Source organism: Emydura macquarii, unplaced genomic scaffold, assembly GCF_026122565.2.
Source record: "Emydura macquarii macquarii isolate MOO-44397 ecotype Brisbane River unplaced genomic scaffold, CSIRO-AGI_Emac_v2 contig_499, whole genome shotgun sequence".
NCBI lineage: Eukaryota > Metazoa > Chordata > Testudines > Chelidae > Emydura > Emydura macquarii.
In genome coordinates, this window is record NW_027130636.1 from 15,213,466 (window position 1) to 15,227,247 (window position 13,782).

General features: G+C 40.5%; 1 protein-coding gene across 1 annotated transcript in view; it reads right to left on the reverse strand.

Annotated features, from left to right (window-relative positions):
- The window catches only part of SERPINE2 (serpin family E member 2), a 37,784-nt gene extending 28,264 nt beyond the window's left edge, over positions 1–9,520 (reverse strand). Inside the window, exon 1 of the mRNA XM_067538982.1 lies at positions 9,415–9,520. The gene's annotated coding sequence lies outside the window, so the exon portion shown is untranslated. The remainder of the gene's footprint in view (positions 1–9,414) is intronic.
- Positions 9,521–13,782: the final 4,262 nt, after the last annotated feature.

Sequence of the window (13,782 nt, forward strand, 5' to 3'; positions counted from 1 at the left end):
TCCATCTTTTCCCCTTAATCTCTAGGACATTTTGGGGGGATCACACAGAGTTCATGTAAATGCCACAGCCATGTGAGGGAGGTAAGAAAGAGAGCTTTTTTCCTTCCTCCTTCATGCAGAGTGATAAAGATTTGTGTGATAATCTCATCTAACCTCTCTGTCACACACCACACCCACACTGAGGTGGGTAAAGGGAAAGTATGTCACTGAAGAAGAAATTCACAACTATCCAGTCTTGTTGCCTCTGATGCAATTCCAAAGAGAAGATGTTGATGCTGAGAGCAACTGGGGCCAGGTTGGGGTTTCAGTCTTGATGATAATTATGCTGTATTAAAACAAAACCAAAAAAAACCAAATCCAGAAGTGAGGATTCATCTAGTCACTTGTCCCACCAGTAGGGGAATGAATAGGGTGAAAATATGCTGGCTGCTAGGTGTAAGAACTAAGTAGAAGTACAGGTATCTATCTTTCCTAAGACTGCTGGTTGACTTATCAATATTTTGGAGACCCTTGCACTTAAAGGCTAGAATTTTTTTTATTTTATTTATTTAAAATAAAATGCTTAGCATAAATGGCTTATAGTAACTAAATACTGTTGCATACCAACATGTTAAATCATCCTATGCACTAGTTTTTAGAGAATGTGTATTTAGAAACAAGTGTTCTTGTATATTGTTGGTCCCAGGATATTAGAAAGATAAGATGCACGAGATAATATCTTTTATTGAACCATCTTGTGTCTCTCATCAATAGAAGTTGGTCCAATCAAAGATATTACTTCACCCACCTTGTCTTATGTAGAAACAAGTTATTTCTAAGCTGAATTATGAATAGCCAAAAAAAAAAAAGCACAATTTTAAAAAAGCAGAACAAACTCTGGTCATCTTTTCTGGTTACATGTAAATTTTCCTCAATAAGGCCCCCTCTGGACACAGACTACACACAGTGATCTTCACACAGAAAAGGTTTGAGGGTATTTTTTTTTAAACACAGAATATTCAATAGATGATCAGGTTTATAAATGAAAATGGTCTTACAAATCTAACTATGGAATAATGATTTGTTTATATTGACTTCATCCCCATCATCCTTTGGAGAGTTTACTTTCCACTCCATTGTATCACAGTGTTCAGTCCTGACAAATTTGCTTTTTAAGTGATAAAAAATAAGACATCCAATAGTTGGGATTCACCAACCCTGTTACTGAAATTCTACCGTCATGCAAAAATCAGCATAAAAATGTATTAACCCAAGTATAATATACACTCACCCAGTATACAAAATAGTTTTGTCCAATGACAAAAACTGAGTGGTACCTAACTTGCTCATGAAAATAAAGTAAAATTACTTGCCCCAAGCAAGTTGACTTTTGCAAAATTAATTTAATTGACTTGCAACTCTAGTTTGCAATGTGAATTAAAAAACCCTCTTAACCTTAGTAAAGAATTCAAGGTACAATTTTCCCTTCCCTTTCAAATTAAGTAGTGTTGGCTCTTCTTGAAGATTTTTTGAAATGCACAGTCATAATTTTCACCTGGTTGAGTTAAGGCAACTCCTCTAATTGGTTTTATGGCACTTCTAGAATTCAAAACTCAGCCATTTGGTATCTTGCTTTTCACATTCTAGAGTTGTCAGTCTCTGGCTCTCTTTAACCTGGTTTTGGTGGTTAGCTTTATTATTGTGAGCAAGAAGAATACTCTTGGGAAACCACTACTATAAATTCACCTGGTGAAAATGTAATTGACAATTTTAATTGAGCAAAATTCTCTATTGTTTGCAAAGGCAAAATAAATTATATCGGATCTCTATCCTAGCCAGAGAGTACGTATTATGTAACTGGACACTAACAGGAACGATTCTTATTCAGACATTTCTAATGCACCCACAATCATAGCATCTAGGTACAAGACACAAAGATTAGAGGGGCACTGCATTTTTTATTAAGATCCTTACTCTTCACAATTCCTCAATTCAGGTGCTTCTGGAGATTCCTCCTCGCCTATCCCTGAGGAATTATAGCAGGCCATTCTTTAGCCCTCATTACAGGGATGTAAAGGGTTTTGCAAAAAGATCGGCTTTGCATCATGCTCCTGGTCAGGCTTGCAACCATTACAATGGAATTCTTAAGGGAAGTACCCTCTGATATGAATGCCCTGCCCTCTCTTCCCCATCAGATGGATGTATTTAAATCAAGGGAGTCAAGTATATCCACAATAAAATAGAGAACCCTCAGAATGGGCACAGAATTCATGTGATGAACTCTCAAGGGGTGGGGGGGCAGAAAGTGTTTGCCATTATTCTAGCTGAAATTTCAATATTTTTTTTTCATCCTCGGATAGATTAAAATGCAGTAATCTAATGTGGAGGTAATAAAGAGAATGATCATAGTGGCTAGGTCCTCTTCTGACAGGAATAAAGACAGTTTCCTAGTTAAATCTCTCATTGTGCGTATACAGGAAAAGCAACAAGACCAATCTGACCCCCCAAACTGTATACTTCCTTGATGCTGAGAGGCCGAGGACAAGGCTGATGTTCCTTCTAGTTCCTCAAAGCAGGAGTTAAAGGCAGCTATTTTTCTCTGGTTTTAAATCCTTTGAAACATATGAACTGAACTGGTTACAGACAGGCCAATGGTTTTCATCCCCGTTTCTTTCCCACTGACGTATACATCTAAGCCACGGCCCTGATTGTGACTGCTAAAAAGAAAAGGCAAGCTATTTGTAATAGGTAGGGTCCAATGGCTGCTACAAAGACAAGTCAAGCTATTTATTCTGTGTAGTGGATCCAATAATTATTGTATAAAGGGCACATAAATATTGTTTACCCAGTTGTGCCAAGGACTGCACACATACTCAGGAACACAGGGTGTCTGAAAAGCTAGGTTCCTCCAATATATTGGTGGCACTGGAATACATGATGCAGTCTAAGAAGTCAAACATTAATGAGAGCAGGAGATGGGCATAAGTCTTGTGGGACTTCACTCCAAGTCTTTTGACAAGGAACTACTCATCACAACTCTGTAAACTGTCTATAAGAAATAATTAAAACCAAGTTTGAGCTGCAGTTGTGAGAGAAGCACTGTTGTACATGCGATCAACAGCACCTTATGGCCATCTGCATCAAAGGCTTCTGAAAAGTCCTGAAGTACAAGCATGGAAGTTTGTCTTGTTCATACCCCTAAGAAGGTCCTAAGTCCATAACAGATGCACCTATGCTGTGTCCTAGATCTTCGGCTGTAAGTATTTACCAGTCTAACGAAAACAACAAGATTTTTATTTAGGAGTGTTTTCTACATACGCTAAGAGACCTCAGTAGCTTGTTATACACTTTAGTAAAAATCTGCTTTGCTAGTATGTACAAATGTCAGTCTGAAACATCCATAACTGAAGAACAGGGCAGGAGAGACATGCATTGATAGAGAAAGCTAGCACCTGTTTATATTATGACATTAATGCTTTGGTTACAAAACTACTAACTTCATTCACAATGAAAAGAACATTTCTCTCTTTATACCACACTGCAACTCATGTAGAATAAATTCATTCTTTCAAGAAGGATTACAGACAGGACTGGTAGTATCGCCTATGATTTAGGTTGCCCAATATTTCCCTTTGTAAGACCCTGTTTTCAGTTGCCTAATACTTTTTATAGGGACAGTCGCGATATTTGGGGCTTTGTCTTATACAGGTGCCTATTACCCGCCAAGCCTCGTCCCGATTTTTCATATTTGCTATCTGGTCATGCTACTTATAAATATCACCAAATTTTAATAGTTGGGGCTGAAATTTTCCATGCCAAAGTCTGTCTGAGACTGATTATTACTTTAATTTCAGCCAATTCCAAAAATGAGGCTCTGCAAAAATATAGGTTTTGCTCATGTTATTTATTAAAAAAATCATGAGACCTTTTCTTTGAAATACTCTAGTGCCTTATGCTTTGTAGCAAGGGGCTCTCCTTCCTTCCCCTACTCTCCCAGAGCCAAAACTTTCAAGTTCCTGCTCACCCTGTGGAAAAAATAATGTGATCATATAATTAAAAATTATATCATGATGCATATGAATGCAGGAGCATATGCATGGGCAATCTTGGTTCTGGCATTTCCTAATTTTGGAGTGCTTGATTTTTAAATTATGTTGTTCTGTTAACATAATTTTTGTGTGTGTGTAATATGTAATAAGTGGGATAAACGTATATAATTTGCACAGAAACTGAAGAAATCAGAATATATAAATTAAGTTTAGAAGACTTCCCATATTTGTCCAGCAAGATATTTTCAACGTAGCTAAAGAATATACTGTATAGTATTTATTACATATGTAGCATTTTAGTACTATGGATCACTATTCAGTACACTAATTAATTACACTAAGTACATTAAGTACACTAATTAATTAATTACACTAATTAATCTCATGTGTATGTATGTGGTGGCGCATATATATAAATAAATAAATAAAAAATATATAGGCAAATTTTGCACAACCTCAAATTAAAAACGTTGTGCAACAATGGATTAGTGTAATCCATTGTTGCACAACGTTTTTAATTTGAGGTTGTGCAAAATTTGCCTATATATTTTTTATTTATTTATTTATATATATGCGCCACCACATACATACACATGAGATTAATTCATGGGGCAAACATATTTTATATTGAATCAACATATGGATATAGTTTAAAGCTCCAATCCTGCAAATATTTGTGTATCTTAATTTACAGAATTCAGTAGACTCCTCACATATGTGTTTTCAGGTTTGAGACCTAAGAGACAAATCTTGGCAATAATTTTAGTGTCTAAGTTTTGAGTCTACATACATTGTGCTCAAGAACCCAGGTGATTTACATCCACCTTTCCAACCCTGCAAAGTCACATTTCAGTTAGCCTTCCAACACATCTCAGTGTGTAATCAACTATGTAGTAGTAGATTTTTAAAATTTTTGCAACAGTTTCAACCAGTAGAGGGTGTATTTGAACATGCAAGGGAACTTGAATATATTCAGCTACATTTCACATATTGAAAACATTCAGACTTATCTTATGGAAATATCAAAAGTTATTTCTGTAATCAGATTCTCTCCTCATCTTGTAATATTAAATCTTTCAATAAAAACTAATACATAAAAAGGGTTGACTCTTCCATGATACATTTTTCTTTTGGTTTTGAGGGGGAATGTATTATACATTTTGCTCTTAATAGCTGTTTCAACTTGTTAGTTCAAAATTGGTTTATAGTCAACACAGGCTGTCTAATTACATGTCATTTTAAAGTAGGAATCCTGACAATGTCTGCTGTGAAGTTATTTCAGATTAAAGTTGTATGACTGTTTGGGGAGATGTCTAAATCAATGCAAAAAACAACCACCATTTAAAGACTACTTACAGAGATGATTAATCTGTTTTATCCTCTTCTTTCCCTGGATATATGATCTTTGATATTGAATTCTACTATTAGTAACTCCGTTTAGTAAACCAAGTTAACAGAAAATTCTTTGATGGTTGCCTTTGGTTTTCCTCCAATGCATACTAAAAGGACCTATGTTACGCATGTTTGCAATTAAGCAATCAAAACTGTCTAGACAACACTAAATGAGACTCCCAAGAAGAAAAAGCCTCCACTGGGACTCTCTTTTTATCCAATTGCTTTATACTATTTTATCAGTGTTAGAAAGACTGATGACTCAGAACTGTTAACATGATAATGAGAGCCTTTCACTTCTAGTTCAACAAGTTCAAATCCAGGCCAGCCACCATCCACAGGCTTCTGAAATGAATGTATATGTTGTAACCAAGTTGGTCCCAGGATATCAGCGATACAAGATGGATGAAGTAATACCTTTTACTGGACTGTTCAGAAGTTCGTCCAATAAAAGATATTACCTCACACACCTTGTCTCTTACTAGACAAGACATCTAAGGCACCAAAAAACAACTGAATCTGGTTCATATTTCTAAATTGGCCAAGGATAAAGTAGATTTATCAAATAAATTATTTTTCCACATTCTAGTTTGTGTCTGCATTATGTTTGACTGTACGTTCTACATGCCCCCCTCTCCTTTCCACAAATACACATACTAGTTGCAAAGCATACTATACCTGGGGCTGGTTCATACTGACCACACGATTCAGCGGCAGTCAACAGGAGTTACTCAAACTATGCAGAGTAGTTTGCGTAACTGACGTCGACTGCTCAGCTTCCCTTCTGCGTGCTGTTCACACTGCGCTGGGGAACCTGTCGACTCAGCGCTACGCTACTTGAGGGGTGGACTTACTCAGTCGACTTCCTGAAAGATCGATCTGGTGGCGGCGATTTTGCCGTCGTCATTGTAAACGTAGCCCTGTTTTACAGCAGCCGTTCAACTGCTAACCATGACCAAACCTCATGACTTTAGACCTATGATAAAATCTTTGTAGATTATTGGGACATTATCTAGTTTACCTGTTATCATTTATAAACAGTAGGAAAAGCAATATTTCTGCATATACCCTTAAATGAGATTGACTATTATTCTGAAGCCTTATGTAATTCTCTTTTGCTGTGCTAACATGAATTTAACTCATCACCAAGTTGAGGTATATGGTGTAACATGTAAATAGCTATATTGATTACGATAATCTCCATCAGTCTGAGTGAGAACGGTCACATTTTTATAGCAATTTGGATACCTTGGTAATGGATGCAACAGAAAAATCCAAAACAGATTTGAGTGGTGGCAGCTTCTGTAAAATCTTAAAAGAAAATAGTCTAGGCTGGCTGGCTAAAGTTTTGACCTGTCATTTGTGCAGATCTCAACTGTTCTCATTATGAGAAGATGCTCATTTTACACTCAAGTTTATTTATGTACCAAACACCTACTTTCCCTATTTCTCACTGCCTTACCACCAGAAATGCTAAATCTTGGAACTTGCAAAATTTGTACACCTGAGAATTCATTATTTAATCATCTTGTTCTGACTGTTCCTCATTTGTGTGTCTTCAAAGTGCATTTGGTAGTTTACCAGTATATGCACCAGATTCTTCCATTCCCCAAACCACATCAGAGATGCATCATGCTCATTAATGTATTGAGTTATGTAGAAGAGATCCTACTGCATATGCACACTGGCTACTCAAGGCATTACTGACAACTGTGAGCAAAAGCCAAAGGGCCTGATCCTGAAAGATACTGAGCATTGACAACTCCCAACAAAATGAGTGTTGAGGATAATCCATATCTATCAAGATAAGATGTGAAACAAAGCTACTAGCTAACTACAGTTTGCTATTCTGATATACACTCAGGGTCTTTCTTTTGTTCTTCATTTAAAATATATATCATTTACCCAACTCCAACCAAGATAAATCCTTGTCTTCTTCCTCACTGTATTTCTCTACCACTAGCTCATCACTTGCTTAAGTTAACTTATTACACAAATATATTTGGGCAAATGTGAAGCTTATTTATGTTACTATTTATGTTACTGTTTATATAATGATTTATGTAGGTGGCATTATATGCACTGGAAAAGACTTTAGAGATTAGGATAAACTATTCAATTGAACTATATAATATTTAGAACTTGCAGAGTGCTTTATATTTTCAAAGTGCAGGTCAAACTTCAATCTTCTGTTATAAACCCATTTGTTAATACTTGTTCCTATATAGTTTAGTCAGTCAGTTGGTATGGTCAACAATATTTATATTTGTCAATAAACACTCCATATAGAATACTTTCCACCTATTCCCCAAAACATTCACTGAAAAAAATTTCTCTGGAGAATTTGAACAGCTATGCATAGGAGAGGTGACCATCAATCTCTTAAATGAAAAAACAAAAAACAAAAAAACCCCAAACAAACCCCCACACATCAAAGGTCCTGTCTGTTGGATGGATAAAGATCACATGGCATCTTTCATACGATTTAGTATTTGTCCTTGTGTTATTGACCCCAGATTTCCCCCATGCACCAGTTGGTTACTGCCCTCCATCAGAGGTGGCTGCCCAGCACTTCAGCTGTATACATCCAATTTGTAAATTCTTTTCAGAGAAAAAGGCTTTTTAATTATTATTTAAGATGCAGATAAATATTTCAGACAAAATTTTTTAAAAGCGTAGCAAAGAATAATCACACATTTGCAAATATTCAGTTTTTATCCACTCTATCATTTTTTGTTTGATATATACAGTATTCCCATAGGTTACCTAAAACTTCATTTTATTAGGGTGTTATCCCGATAGATTAGAACAGCTTCCTAGATAGCTCCAGCTGAGAGTCTCATCTATTTCCAAATATAATCAGAAAAAATATGTTTCTACCCTGCTTGTTTGTACTTCAGAGTTCCCCTCTGCTCTCAATTTTCTATTTTAACTTTCTAACTCCTCTTTAATGGCAATGATGTTTTGAAGACAAAATACAAGCTACAATATAAAGCTGCATTGTAAGATTTGTACCAAGTGTTTATCCAATAGCTCCCTCTCTTGCTCATAAAGGAGTCCTGTTCTCCTCTCACTTATATCTGTTTAAGACCTGTGATGGGCCCGCTGACTTAGTGGAGTTACACTGGGAGTCGGAGAGAGTAGAATCAAGCCCATATTCTTTTCTGGGTCTTCTTGTTGTCAGTGTTCCCTTATTAACACTGACACAGATGTTCAGCAGTCTCTGTCCTAGGCTCTTCACCAGAAATTTCCCACCGTTTTCAACACTGACAATAGCTACAATGGGTGTAGGGTGGACAAAGCTCCCATGCAGCTGCTAGGCTTTAATCCCTAACGTCACTGCCACAGCAGTGACAAAAGCACTGGCAGCTGTACTCACCTTGTCCACACTAGGGCTCCCACTGGCACTACCCTTAGTGGGGCTGCCCCAGCCTTTAGCACGAGTAGGGAAGAGCGGAGTGTAGACGAGGCCTCGTGCCGGGCTGCCCCAGGAAAGTCCCTGGACGGGAAGGGGCAAGGTACCGGTGGAGGCAGGAAGCAGACTTAACCCTCTACCTAGCTGTGGCCGCTCTCTCTGGCGCCAGACGCCTTTCCCCAGCAGGGGGCGCTAATAGGCGGGGGGGGGAGGGCGCGCGTGGGCGGCGCGGGGCAGATCGGCTCCCTCTCTAGAGCACGGAGCGGGAGCCAGCCCCACGCTGCGGGGACCATGGGGCTCCGCAGGGGGAACAGGAGCGCGCATCAGGGCGGGGGGCTCAGGGGACGCGAGGGCGCCGGCTGCGAGGAGGCAGATAACGATCCCGACCCCACAGTAAGCTCAGCCCAGCCCCAGGGCACCGAGAAAGCCGCCTCTGCCGGCAGGGCAGGGCAGGGCAGGGCAGGACCGCCGCCGCCCCGCGGCTTGCAGCGGGCACCACCTCAGCCCCCCCACTCACACAGGGGGCCGGGGCCCGGCTGTCCCAGGGCCGCGACGGGGCTCCCCCAGCGGGGCGCTCACCTGCTCTCCCTGCTGCGAGTGCCCGATGCGGCGTAGCCCAGCCTGCGGCGCGGCAGCTCCGATCTCTTTAAATCCTCTCAGCAACTGAGCAGCGCGGCGCCCGCCGAGCTCAGGATTTATCCCCTCCCCGCCCGGTCGCCGGGCGGTGCGAACAGAGCCCCACCCCTCTCCTAAATTCCGCCCCATCCGCAGAGACCCGCCCCAATCCCGCCCTGCTGGACAAACCGCGCCTTGCCCCAACCCAAACGCTTCTGCCTACCTCAACCCCGCCCCTCCGAGGGAAACCGCGCCCCCACCTTCCACTAGATCTCCACACTGCTGGCCCTCATGCCTCTCTGAGGGAGGTTCTGCCTGTCCAAAACAAATCCTGATTCCTGTTGCCCCCCCAAGTCCCTAATTTGAGACACCCCCCCCCAACCTTTCCCATAAAAATATCCCACTCACTAGGCCACCCTCCACTGCCATCCAGAAACAGCCTGACCCCTTGTGCCTTGCTTCAAGTGCCACCCTCTCTCTCTCAGGGCCAAATTAAGATAATCCACCCCTTCACACACACCCCACCAACTTCAACCCTTGTTTGAGGTAGCTGCAGCAGAGACCACAACTAATGGTCAGGGGAGGCTGGGATCTCACCCTTCACATGACCACTCCTGTGCTGCAATCTGTCCTGAAGGAAGGATTCGGTATCCATAGCTCCAGGTGAAGGTTCTTGCTCACATCACCCAAATAGAAACATTATGTGGAGTCAGCAGCCAACCTCTCCCACACCCAAGAGCATCAGGTTTCAGAATATAAAACCCTAGTTCCTTGCCCACCCCTTCTCCAAACTCCACCCCTTCCCCTGTGCAGCTCTACAATAGAGCAAGAAAGAGCAGAGGAATTGAGGCACATGAGCAATAGGGAGGTTTGCAATCTAAATCCACAAAAATCCCTTACAGTTTCTAGGAAAAAATTGAAAATAGCCTCTAATAAAATGAAGACACTTTAGGAGGTAAAATCTTCATTAGTAACCTACACTGTTCTCCTTCTCCACCCGGGACATGGCTATACTATACCCCACCCTTATCATATAGAGAAAGCACTCACCCCACCTTTTCCACACTCCTCTCCCTTCCTAAGAATTCTGCCTGACATTTCTTCACCTTCTTGCCTGTGTGAGAGGTCACTCACCTTTATCTTAGACTCATCCCTCCACCCATGTGAGAGAACCCCAATCCCAAAATACTCCCCCCTTTTGCCTGGGAGAGAAATCAATCTCTCACACTCCTTCTCCTCATGTCTGTGTGTGCAATCCCTCCACTCCTGTCCTAAACTCCCCCATCTCCAGCCTCAGAGACTCCTCCTCTTTCCTGGCTTGTCCCCAACTGTTCCCCTCTTGCCTTATTAACTCCCTTTATTTGCAGGTGAGATTATCATTTCCTCTCCCAAACCCTTTAGTCCAGCAGTGAATAATGAAGCGCACACTCATACACTTTGTATGCAATGTTGCTGTAGTCGTGTCAGTCCCAGGTTATTAGGAAGATAAAGTGGGTGAGGTAATATTTTTTATTGGACCAGCTTTGGTTGGTGAGAAAGACACGCTTGTGAGTTTACATAGAGTTTGAAAATAGACTTGAAGAAGAACTCTGTGTAAGCTGGAAAGCGTGTCTCTCTCACCAACCAAAGGTGGTCCAATAAAAGATATTACCTTACCCACCTTGTCTCACACATATACCTTGTCAGGCTAAGACACTCACCCTGGGTGTGGGTATTCAATCTCATGAGTTCACAGTCACAGGTGCCACTGTCACTTCCTGGAGCTGGCTAATTTCCTGGTTTGAGGGGGCTTTGGCCCTTCCCTTACAGTGTGATGACATCTATGTCACTGTGACAAGGAGGAAAATGCACATTAATCTTAACATTGGCGAACAGCCCTGGGGATCCTGACGCCCTGTTAATACCACTTGGGTCTTTGGCAAGCCAAACAAACAGGCAACTTACGAGACTGGTAAAGTGTAGCAGTCATGGTTACACATTAGAGCTGTGTGAAAGTTACAAGTTTTTCATGCAGGCACAGCAAAGGAGATGCAGCCCAGTGGTAGAGGGACAAAGGTGCTATAATCCATCCTTATGCCCTGGGGTTTCTGTATTGCTCTGGGAGCCAATACACGCCCCAGCATAAACTAGAACAGCCAGAGGATGCTCTAATTTATGGCAGCTTTTACACGGCTTCCTGTGGGCTGTTCCAAAATTTGGAGCAGTTCAGAATCCCTGTAGCAGTATGCACTGTGGAGATTCTCCCCTCCAAACTCTGAAATGCCTCCAGTTCCAGAACAACTGAGGGGAAGCATTAGGGACTGGGATTTGGGGACAGAAAATGTTCCCTAATGTTTTGCTTAATGAGCAGTATCAACCAAAATAGCTACTTTTGTACATTTTCAATACAAATGCCACCATGGCTCAAAAAATGGCCCATTTTCACTCAGAAATGCCCTTTCCCCCTCAAAAAAGTACACACTTTAGTGACATTTTTGAGTTTAGAGCAAAATGCAAAAACCCTTGAATTTCAAGTAGTTTGACATTTGTCACACACAGGTATTCTCAAACTCTTTCTTCATGTGGACCAAATGTTAATATAGAGTTTGTCTCATGGATGAGTTCTCTCCTTCCATGGGCGATCATGATCTTCCATTCATGACTGCATAACATCTCTGTAAAAACTATATGGAAATCGAATATTAAGAATGTATTTTTAGCAGCCTTTTAATGTGATTTAGCTTCTGGGAATAAGGAGAAGGAGCCAGAACCAAGTGATGGGCCAACTGTGTGGACCACTAGCAAGTACACCCTACTCTCTGAAGACTTAAACCAAAGACTTAAAATCAGCTTTAAATATTCTCAAACTTTAGCAAAGTTGGGTTCTGGATCCAATTTTTTCACTCGAGGTCTGTTTCTAGTTTAAACACAGATATTGACAAGACCAAGAGTGTTTTAATCAAATTAACCTGAAATGATTTTCAGTTGTATTTAAAACTCAGTTTGGGTAGCACAATTCCCCGCTCACTGTAAGCAAAGCCTTGGAATTATGCTGCCTTCTTCCTTCTATTTTCTGGTTGCCATGGTACACTATCAGTATAAGATCACATAGCAGAGGGCAAAAACAATGAGGGTCCTGTAGCACCTTAAAGACTAACAATTCCTGAGGGCATAAGCTTTCGTGGGCTACAACCCAGATGCATGAAATGGTAATCACAGATATGAGGTATATATATACATCCAAGGGTAAGAAACAACAATGGGGAGGGCAAGTGCTAACAAAGTCAATTCAGTTAGAGTAGATGAGGCCTATTCACAACTGTTGATTAGAAGGTGAGAATGTATGAACAGTGACAATTACTTCTTGTAATGAGATAACCATTCCAAGTCCCTGTTCAGACCCAGTCTGATTGTGTCAAGTTTGCATATGAGTTCCAGCTCTGCAGTTTCTAACTGAAGTCTGTTTTTGAAGTTTTTTTGTAGAAGTATGGCAATTTTCAAGTCAGCTACAGAGTGTCCTGGGAGATTGAAGTGCTCTCCTACTCGTTTATGGATGTTACCATTTTTTATGTCTGATTTGTGTCCATTTATTCTTTTGCGTAGTGACAGTCTGGTTTGGCCAATGTACATGGCAGAGGGGCATTGCTGGCACACGATGGCATAATGATGATGATGGCACTTGATGGCACATGGCTGGCACATGATGGCATAGCAGAGGGCAGCCACCTCTAGCCCAGGTAAGTAATCACTATTTTTCTAATAAATGAATGGTCTTACATAATTTTATTTGTATCTATTATAAAGTAAATTATTAACACTTGTGCAGGTATGTTAAGAAAACATCATGCATCACTCCTGTTAATTATTTTGTATTAGTTCTGGTTGATTTTATATGCAAGTTAAAATTAATGAGCCTATTCCTTACTTATACAAAAACTCTAGTGCCTTCAACAGAAGTTTGCCTTAGGAAGCATGACAGGATTTGGCCCTGAATTGGCACATAGGTCTGAACTGAATATATGTCTTGTTACTGTTTGAATTAATTTGTATGCAAGGGACTTACGTGCACCAGAATTTAATATAAAAATATTTATATAAAAGAAAACTTCATACTCAAATCTCATGTGTTCTAAGTATAGTCTTGTAAAGAAATGGCTTTCTCAGATGGGACCCAGTCATTCTGATGGGACAAGGTTAAAGTCACACACAGCCACTAATAAGGATACAGATGATGTCATTTGCCAAGGATTTGCCATTTGCCAAGGATTTGTCATTTGCCAAGGATACAGATAATGTCATTTGCCATGTCATTGTCATTTGCCGTGATGGGAAATTTTGATATGTTTTCTTGTT